Here is a 10,115-nt window from a genome sequence, read left to right on the forward strand (position 1 = left end):
GTTCCATTTCTTCCTTAACAATATCTAAATTTTTATAGTCCTTACCTCCATGGAGCAACCTGGCTTCATCCTCTCTAGGACATACCTGTTTATTCCCTTGGCAGTCCATGGTATGTGCAGTACTCTTCTCCAACACCACATTTGAAAACCATTGATGATTCTTTTGTCATCTTTAGTCATTGTCCAGCTCTCAGATGTGTAGCCAGTAATTGAGAAGACCATGGCTTGGACCAGGCATACCTTAGTCTCTAGACTGCCATTGTTGTTCTGTAACACTCTGGAAAAGTACCTGCCAGGACACTTTTAAAGCAGTCCATCTTTTGCTTTCTTGACTGCTGGTGCCAAGAGTATTGATTGTGGAACCAAGAAAGATGAAATTGTTAACAGCGTTAATTTCTTCTCCATCTATCTTGATGCTGACAGTTGGCCCAGGGGTGAGAATTTTTGTCCTTTTGAAGTCAAGATGCAACCCATATTGAAAGCTATAGTTGACCTTTCTGCATCAGACACTTCAAGTCCTCCTCAATTTCCACAAGCAAGTTAGTGTAGTCTGCAAAACACAGGTTGTTGATGAGTCTTCCTCCAATCCTAATGCCACATTATTCCTCATTAAGCCCAGCCTTCTAAATGATCTATTCCATATATAGGTTGAAAAAGTGTGGAGAAAGTATACATCCTTGATGCACTCCTGTCTTGATTTTGAACCATGCAGTGTTTCCTTCTCTGTATAACTGCCTCCTGGTCCAAGTAGAGGTTTCACATGAGCACAAGTAAATGTTCTGGGATTCCCATTCTTCTCAATGTTAGCCACAGTTTGTTGTTATCCACATAGTCAAATGCTTTTGTATAGTCAAATACCACAAATATACATTCTTCTGGTACTCATTGCTTTCAGCCAGGATCCATCGGGCATAGGTGATAATGTCTCCAGTGCCATCTGACATTGGCGATAATGTCTCTAGTGCTACAGCCTCTTCTACAGAAGTTTGTATTTCTCGCTGTTCTCTGTTGATGTACTGTTCCAGGTTTTGTTTTTTTTTTTTCCAAATAAAATTTTTATTTTATACTGGTTTACTTGCAAAGTTCGTATATATTGTTTTTCACACTAGAGCTTTCACATTTCCTTTACCCAAGCCTTCCTCTACACATCAAATTGTGCAGTCCTATTATTACTCCCACCTGTGTCCATCCTCACCCCTCTGCACCCCCCACTCCTCCCCTTGGATCCTCATACATGTTTAACTAGTTACCTTTCTATTTCTACAATAATGTTTTTATACAGTATTCGCATGATGTTCTCCAGTCCCTGCCAAGTTAGGTAGTGATTTTTGAAATCATTGCTCCTGTATGCTGCATAGTATTCCATTGTGTGAATGTACCATAATTTTTTAAATCCATTCAACTGTGGTTGGACATTGGGCTGTTTCCAGGTTCTTGTGATGATGAACAATGCTGCTATGAACATTGGTATATAAATCTCCATTTGAGCCTCAGTTGTCATTTTCTTGGGGTATATTCCAAGTAGTGAAATAGCTGGGTCATATGGAATTTCTATATTCAGCTTTCTGAAGAAATGCCAAACTACTTTCCAGAGTGACTGTATCATTTTACAATATCTCCAGCAGTATATAAGAGTTTATATATTTTCATATCATCTCCAACATTTATTACTTGCTATCCTGTTAAACTTTGCCGGTGATAGTGGGGTGAGATGGTATCTTATTGTGGTTTTGCATCACTCTTATTTGCCAGTTATTTTGAGCATTTCTTGCACAGTGGCTTGTTGACCATCTAGTTATTTTCCTCTGTGAAAAGTCTTTCCATGTTTTTTGCCCATTTTGTAATTGTGTTATCTGTCTTTTTCTTGCCTAGGTCCTGTTGTTGATTGTCCTGGTAGCCTGAAGCACCTCTATAACTGTTGACATTTATCAAAGTTCGTAGAGTTTAGTATCCTTTAAACTTATGATATGAGATCCTTGTCTGAAATGGTATTGCCAAATGTTTTTTTCCCAGTCACTAGGTTTTCTTTTCACTCTGTTGGAAAAAGTTTTTAATGCACAGAAGGAGTTAATCTTTAGAAGATCCCGTTCATCAATTTTATCCTCTTCAGATTGTGCATTCTGGCTGTATTTGATAGTCTCTTTATACTATAGACTAGGCTGTCTAAGCCTGATCTCAGTTTGTCTCTTATGAACTTTATGGTTTTGGGCTTTATTCCCAGGTCTTTGATCAATTTTGAGTTGTATTTTGTGTATGGTGTGAGCTGTAGATCCTGTTTCAGCTTTCTACAGGTAGTAGTCCAGTTTGGCCAACACAATTTGTTGAAGAGGTTGTCATTTCTCTATTTGATAGATGGGTTTTTAAAAATTTAAGTTTTATTTCCTTGTCAAATACCTGTTAATCATGGATAGAGAGGTCCATTTCTGGGTTCTCAACTCAATTCCATTGGTCTTTGTGACTTTCATTGTAGCAGTACCATGCTGTTTTGCTTACTACCGCTGTGTAGTAGGTGTTGAGGTCAGGGAGTGTTTTGCCTCCCACTTCATTTTTGCTTTTCAGAAGTCCTTTGCTTATTTGGGTCTCTTTCCTCTCCAAATGAAGTTGACAGTTTCCCTTTCGATCTCTGAAAAATGAATTTGGTGTCTATATTGGGATTGCATTAAATATGTAGATTGCCTTTTGTAGGATTGTCATTTTCACAGTATTGAGTCTTCTTTTCCATGAACAGGGCATGTTTTCTCATTTATTTAGATCTTATATTGTGTCTCACAAAAATGTTCTGTTATTTTGTTCATATAGGTCTTTTGTGTCTCTAGTTAGGTTCACTCCCAAGTGTCTCCATTTGTGATTGGGTATTGCTTTCTTGGTTTCCTTCTCTGACTTCTCTTTGTTACTGTAGAGGAATCCATCTGATTTTTGGATATTGATCCTATATTCTGCCGCTTTGCTAAGTTGATCTACTAGCTCTAAAACATTTTTTGTTGTTGTTGTGTACTTGGAGCAGTCTGTGTACTCTATCATATAATCTGCATATAGAGACAGTTTAAACATTCCTTTGCTGATTGGGATGTCTTATTTCCTTCTTTTGTCGTATTGCCCTAGCACGTACTTCCAGTACTTCCAGTACAATATTGAATAGAAATGGCGAGAGTGGGCATCCTTTTCTGGTCCCTGTTCACAAAGAAAATGCTTTTAGTCTTTCTCCATTGAGAATGATATTGGCTCTTGGTTTTGCATATATACTTTGCACTATGGTGAGGAAATTCCCTTCTTTTCTAATTTTGTTGAGTGTGTTAATCGGGAATGGGCATTGGATTTTGTCAAATGCCTTTTTTGCATCAACTGCTAGGTCTGTAGAGTTCTTGTTATTTGCTTTGTTAATGTGGTGTATCTCGTTGATTGTTTTTCTTATAGTAAAACATCTTTGCATACCTTTGATTAATCCCACTTGGTTATGATGATTTTTTTTTTTTTTAATGTGCGTTTGAACTCTTGGCTAGATTTTTCTTAAAGATATTTGTGTCTGTGTTTATGAGTGATATTGTAGTTTTTTTTCTTGGAAATATCTTTCCCTGGTTTTGGTATTGCTTCATAGAATGTATCCGGGAGTGTTTCTTCTTTCTTCTGTTTTTTCAAATAACATAAGCTCTCTTAGAGCTAGGGATTTTGAACATTGATGTGTTTGTTTGCCATCTGAATGTCTTCTTTGGTGAAGTGTCTGTTCATATCCTGTGCCCATCTTTCAATTGGATTATGAGGCTCAGTGTCAAGAAGACAAAGATTCTCACCACTGAACCAATTGGCAGCATCAGGATGGATGGTGAAGAGATTGAGATTGTTCACAGCTTTAGTCTGTGTGGCTCCACAGTCAACACTCTTGGCTCCAGCAGCCAGGAAATTAAAAGACATATTGCGATGGGAAAGTCTGCTGTTAGGGACCTCTTTAAATACTGAAGAGCAATGGTGTCTTTCTGGAGACTAAGGTGCATCTCATACAGGCCATGGTCTTTGCAATCACTTGTTATGTGTCAGAGAGTTGGACAATGAGTAAGGAGGATAGAAGGAGAATTGATGCCTTTGAGCTTTGGTGTTGGAGAAGAGTATTGAGTGTACCATGGACTGCTAAGAAAACAAACATATTCATCCTGGAGAGGGTTAAACCGGGCTGCTCCTTGGAGGCAAGGATTCTGAGGCATTGTCTGACATACTTTGGTCATGTTGTAAGGAGAGACCAGTCCTTGGAGAAGGACATCATGCTTGGGAGAGTGGAGGGTAGGCGCAGGAGGGGTAGGCCCTCTATGAGGCGGATTTATTCAGTGAGTGGGGTAATCAGGATGAGTGTGTTGGAGACAGTGAGATTGGCACAGGACAGAACAGAGTTTAGAGCTGTTGTACATAGGGTCGCTATGAGTCACAAGCGACTCGACGGCACATAACAACAACAACGTTTATCTTGTTGTGGTGCTCGTATTTTATAAATTCTAGATATAAGTTTCTTGTCTGACATGTCATTACCAAATATTTTTCCCAATCTGTGTCTTCCCTTTTTACCCTGTTGGAGAAGTTTTTGGATGTGCATAGGGATTTAATTCTTAGAAGGTCCCACTCATCTATTTTATCCTCTCCTGGTTGTGATTTTCCAGGATGCTTGGAAGACTGCTTATGTTGTGGACTAGGACTTCTAGAGTTCTTCCAAGCTTTTCTTTAATGAAACTTACGATTCTTGGTTTTAGTCCTAGGTCCATATCCACTTTCGATTCTGTTGGCCAGGATTTTATTCATGATTTTTGTATCTATGGTCCTGAGAGATATTGGCCTATAATTTTCTGTTTTGGTGGATCTTTACTTAGCTTTGGTATCAAGGACATGTGTGTTTCATAGAGTGAGTTTAGGAGAATTCCATCTTTTTCTAATTTCTGAAGTAGTTTATGTAGGATATTGGTGACAGTTCTTCTGTGAATGTTTGATAGAGTTCGCTTGTAAAGCCGTCTGTTCCAGGACTTTTTTTGCCTGGAAGTTGTTTTATTTTATTACCTTTTCAATTTCTTCTTTTGTAATGGGTCTGTTCAGGTGTTCAGTTTTAGTTGGTTGTCCATTTCCTCTAGGTTTTCATATTTGTTCGAGTATAATTTTTCATAATATTCCAATGTTAGCCTTTTTATTTTAGTTGTTCTTTTGTGATGTTGCCCATTCCAATCTCTTATGCAGATTATTTGTGTCTTTTCCTTTGTTAGTTTTGCTAGTGGTTTGTCGATTTTATTGACCTTTTCAAAGAACCAACTCCTTGTTTTGTTGATGGTTTCAATTGTTTTTTGGTTTTCTATTTCATTTATTCCTCCTCTAATTTTTATCTCAATTTCTGTAATTTCAGTTTTTTTAGAGGGTGTTGAGTTTTCTTGCTGTTCTTTTTCAACTTGTTGGGAGTGTTGGGTTAGAGAGTCAATGGTCATTTATTGGTCCCTTTTGATGTGTTTGCTTATTGCTATAAATTGACCTCTGATTACTGCTTTGGCTGTTTTCCAGAGGTTTTGGTAAGTGGTGTTTTTATTGTTGTTTGTTTCAAGAAACTTTTAAATTTCATTTTTATTTCTCCTAGTACCCACTCATGTTCAAGCAAGGTGTTGTGCAGCTTCCAAATATATGTTTTTTTCTCCTTTATCTTGTTATTAATTTCCAGTTTTGTAGCTCTGTGGTCTGAGAAAATGCTTTGGATTATTTCTATGTTTTTTAATTTTTGATCCTTGTCTTGTGGCCTAAAATGTGATCTACTCTGGAGAATGTTCCATGAACATTGGAGAAGATGCTACACTGTGGGTTTCTTTTTGTTGGGGGGTGGTGGTTGGTTTTTTGGTGGAGTTTTTTTTGTGCATTAACCTATCTATGAGGTCAAGTTGGTTTATTGTGTGGTTTAATTCTTGAGCATCTTTGTTGAGTTTTTGTCCTGGTAGTTCTATCTTTTCTTGACAGTAGTGTATTGAAGTCTGCCAACTACTATAGTAGTGTTATCTATTTCCTTTTCCAGTTTTGTTAATGTTTTATATATTTTGCAGGTCTTTCATTTGGTGCATTTATTATTGTTGTGCCCTCTTGTTCTATTGACCCTTTAAGCATTATGTAGTGACCTTCCTTGTCCTTTGTGATGGTTTTTGCATTGAAATTTATTTTATCGGCGATTAATATTGCTACTCCTGCTTTTTTTCTGGTTGCCATTTGTTTGGTATATTCTTTCCCCCATCTTATTATTTTCAGTCTTTCTTTATCTTCATTTTTCAGGTGTGTCTCTTATAGACAACATATTGATGAATTTTGGTTTTTTATCCAGTCTGCTACTCTTCTTCCTTTCAGTGGTACATTCAAACCATTCACATTCAGTGTGATTATTGAAAGGCAGGGTTTTACTGCTATCATTTTGTTGAGTTCTTCTTGGTGTTGTTGCTAGTTACTTTGGTCCATTCTGCTTTTTGTGGTGCCTCTTTAAGAAGGACATCTCTCAGTATTTCCTCCAATGCTGGTCTTGTTTTTATAAACTCTCTTAGGTTCTGTGTTTTGGTGAATATCTTGGTCTCTCCTTCATATTTGATGGATACTTTTGCTAGGTACAATATTCTTGGTTGACATCTGTGTCCTTTGAGTGTTTGATATATGTCCTTCCACTCTCTTCTTGCTCACATGGTTTCTGCTGAGAAATTGGCACTTACTCTTATCTGCTCTCCCTTATAATTTACTCTTTGTTTCTCCCTTGCTGCTTTCAGAATTCTCTCCTTATCTTTGTTCTGGCATATTTAACTACGATATTCCTTGGTGTTTTTCTTTTGGGGTTTATTTTATATGGTGTTTGCTCAGCTTCATTAATATATATCCTCTCATTCTTCATTATGCCTGGGATGTTTTCCTCTAGTAATTCTTCCACAACTTTTTTGGTGCCTTTACCTGCTTCTTCCTGTTCTGGGATTCCAGTGATGCACATGTTATTTCTCTGGAACGTGTCCAACATTATTCTTAGGTGTTCTTCTTTTTTGATTCTGCTTTTCTAGCAGATCTGTGGTGCCAAATCTATCTTCTATTTCACAGGTTCTGTGTTCCATTTCTTCAACTCTGTTCATGTGTCCTTCCATGATGTTGACAGCATCTGAAATATTTTGGATCATGGTTTCTTATTTTTTTCAGTGCTGCTAATGCCTCATTTGTTTTATCTGCATTGTTCTGGATTTTTAAAATTTAATTGGTGGTTTTTTTTACTCCTCCTGGTTTTTGCTTGTAGTATCCTGTAATTCTTCAAGTTTGTCTTTCATCCATTTAAAATATTCAATTATTGTCCTTTTAAATTCTCTGTCAGAAAGTTCCACCCAGACTTTCTGGCTTCAGGAAATTTATTGATACTTTGTCACCTTTTGAAGTTGACATCTTGCTTTGTGGTTGAGTGTGTGAGATAGCTTGCTTGCTTCGAGACACTGATATATATTCTTGATCTGAAGACAATGCTTTTGAAATCATAGTTACTCCAGTTGTGATTTTCTCCAAACTTCTGACTCAATGGAAAGGTCAGTTCAGAACCTCTGAGAGCAGCCTCTTATAGTTAAGGCAGATCATGTTGCTCTGGATTAAAGGCAAGTTGATTGACTGGACGTGTAGGCACAAGTATGGAGCCAAATGGGGGTAGGGCAGGCACAGGGGTGGGGTAATCACAGGGATGGGTCAACCACTTGCAGGACCTCACTCAGTCCTCAGCTGTTCAGGTGTGCTCATGAGTGGGGTCTCTACTCAAATTCCAGCTGTCCTTCTCCCACCCAGTGGTTCTAACTTGGCCGTATTTGCCCAGTGGCCTTTACCCAGGTGCCCTCGTGCATCGGCCTCTGCTTGAGCAGGGTCCTTGGGTTCAGTGGGACCCGAGAAAACTCAGTCATATTCTCTGGCGTCCATGAAAGTTCAGTCACTCTTGGGTGCTCTCTCTGACAGTTGACAGTGCCCAAGAAAACTCAGATAGCCCACTAGCCCCCCACCCATTCCTGGGCAGTCAGCATATCCAAAGAGAACTCTGCCAAATTTCCACCAGTGGACTTGCTCTTGGGTGTTCTCCCAGGCAATAGGCGGTGCCCAAGAAAACCCAGTCAGGTTCTTACTGGCCTGCTCGATTGTGGGCAGTGATTGGGGCACAGAAAAATTTAGTCAAATTTCAACAGACCCATTGGATCTTAGTGGGCTTAAGAGAATTCAGCCAATTTTCCTCTACCCTTTCTTTTCTGGTTTGTCAATTTTATTAACCCTTTCCAAAACCAAACTCTTGGTCTTATTGATGGTTTCAATTTTTTTTTTTTTTTTAAATCTCAATGATTTCTGCTCTTGTTCTTATATTTTCCTTTCTTTTAGGGACCATGGGGTAGATTGTTTTCCTTTTTTGTTTGATGAAGTTATTTAGATTATTAATTTTGCTTCTTTTTCCATTTTTTTATGTGTTTACCTATTCCTTTGAATTGCCCTCTGAGGAATGCCTTAGGTGCATCCCAGAGGTTTTGGTATATTTTATTTTCATTATCATTTGTTTTGAGGAAGTTTTTAATTTCATTCTTTATTTCTTTGTAACCCAGTTGTGTTCTAGCAGGGTGTTCTTTAGCTTCCACATTTTGTCTTTATAAACATAATCCTCTTGTGGTTAATTTCTAGTTTTATGGCATTGTGGTCTTGGAAGATACTTTGTATTATTTCAGTATTTTTTAATTTGTTGAGCAAGCTTTGTGCCCTAACATATGATTAATTCTGGAGACTGTATCATTTGCACCTGAGAGAAAGTGAATTGAGTGTTAGTTGGGTTCTGTCCTTGGAACGCATCCAGTGTCGAGTTGGCTGACTCTGTTGTTTAGGTCTTCTGCATCTTTCTAAAGTTTCATTTTAGTTGACCTATCCTTTGGCAAGAGTGGAATATTACACTCTCCTACCACTATTGTCTGTTTCTTTCTTCAATTCTGTTAACAGTTGTTTTCTGTATTTAGCAGGTGTATCATTTGGTGTATAGATGTTGACCAATGTTATGTCTTCTTGATCTACTGCTTCTTTAATCATTATATCATGCCCTTCCTTATCTTTTATGATCGTTTTCATTCTGAAGTCTATTTTATCAGAGATTAGTATTGCCACCCCTGTTTTTTTGTGTATGCCATTTGCTTGGTGTATTCCCCTCCTCCCCCCCAGTCTTTGATTTTGAGTTCGCCTTTCTCTTCATTTATTACCTGTATCTCCTGTAGACAAGATATTGATGGGCTTTGTTTTTTTATCCATTTACGTATTCTCTTTCTCTTGATTGGTGCATTAAGTCCATTCACATTAATTGTGATTAATGATAGGCCAGGTTTTATCATTGCCGTTTTGCTGTGTTTCTTATTTTTGGTGTTTCTTGTTACTGTGGCCCATCTACTCTTCTTTGGTTTCTCTGTATGCAGGACTTCTCTTAAAAGTACTTGTATGTTTGGTCTTGTTTTCATAGATTCCTTAAGTTCTTTTTTTCTGCAAAAGATGTGATATCTCCTTCATATTTAATGGAGAACTTTGCTGAATACAGGATCCTTGGCAGTTGTTTTCTTTTGACTTTCTATATATGCCATCCCATTGTTATCTTTCTTACATGGTTTCTGCTGAGTAATCAGAAGTTAAAATAATTGCTTTTCCTTTGTAGGTGACTCTTTGTTTTTTCTTGTGCTGCTTTCAGTATTCTATCCTTATATTTTATTTTGGAGAATTCGACTATGATACGTCTAGAAGTTGTTTTTTTTTTCAATCTAGTCTATTTGGTGTTCACTGAGAGCGTCCTGAATGTGGATTTTCTCATTCTTGGGAAGTTTTCCTGAGTATATAAAACACTTCATGAATTTATGTTTCATTCTTGTGCAAGGGCATGCTAATCTTCTCTGTATTACTCCTGTTTTATTATAAGTGCTGCTGAAGCAAGCACCACTCAACAATACTTTGCAGTCAGATGCTCTACCTGTGAGCTATACTGCCTGTATAGAGGTACTTTGGAAGAAAACCCAACAATTGAAAATTTCTATGGAACACAGTTATACTTTGAGATACATAGATTTGTTACCATTTGAGTTGTTGTTGTTGTTATGTGCCATCGAGTC

This window comes from Elephantulus edwardii, unplaced genomic scaffold, assembly GCF_000299155.1.
Source record: "Elephantulus edwardii isolate Elephantulus edwardi_28Jun2011 unplaced genomic scaffold, EleEdw1.0 scaffold00238, whole genome shotgun sequence".
NCBI classification, from domain to species: domain Eukaryota; kingdom Metazoa; phylum Chordata; class Mammalia; order Macroscelidea; family Macroscelididae; genus Elephantulus; species Elephantulus edwardii.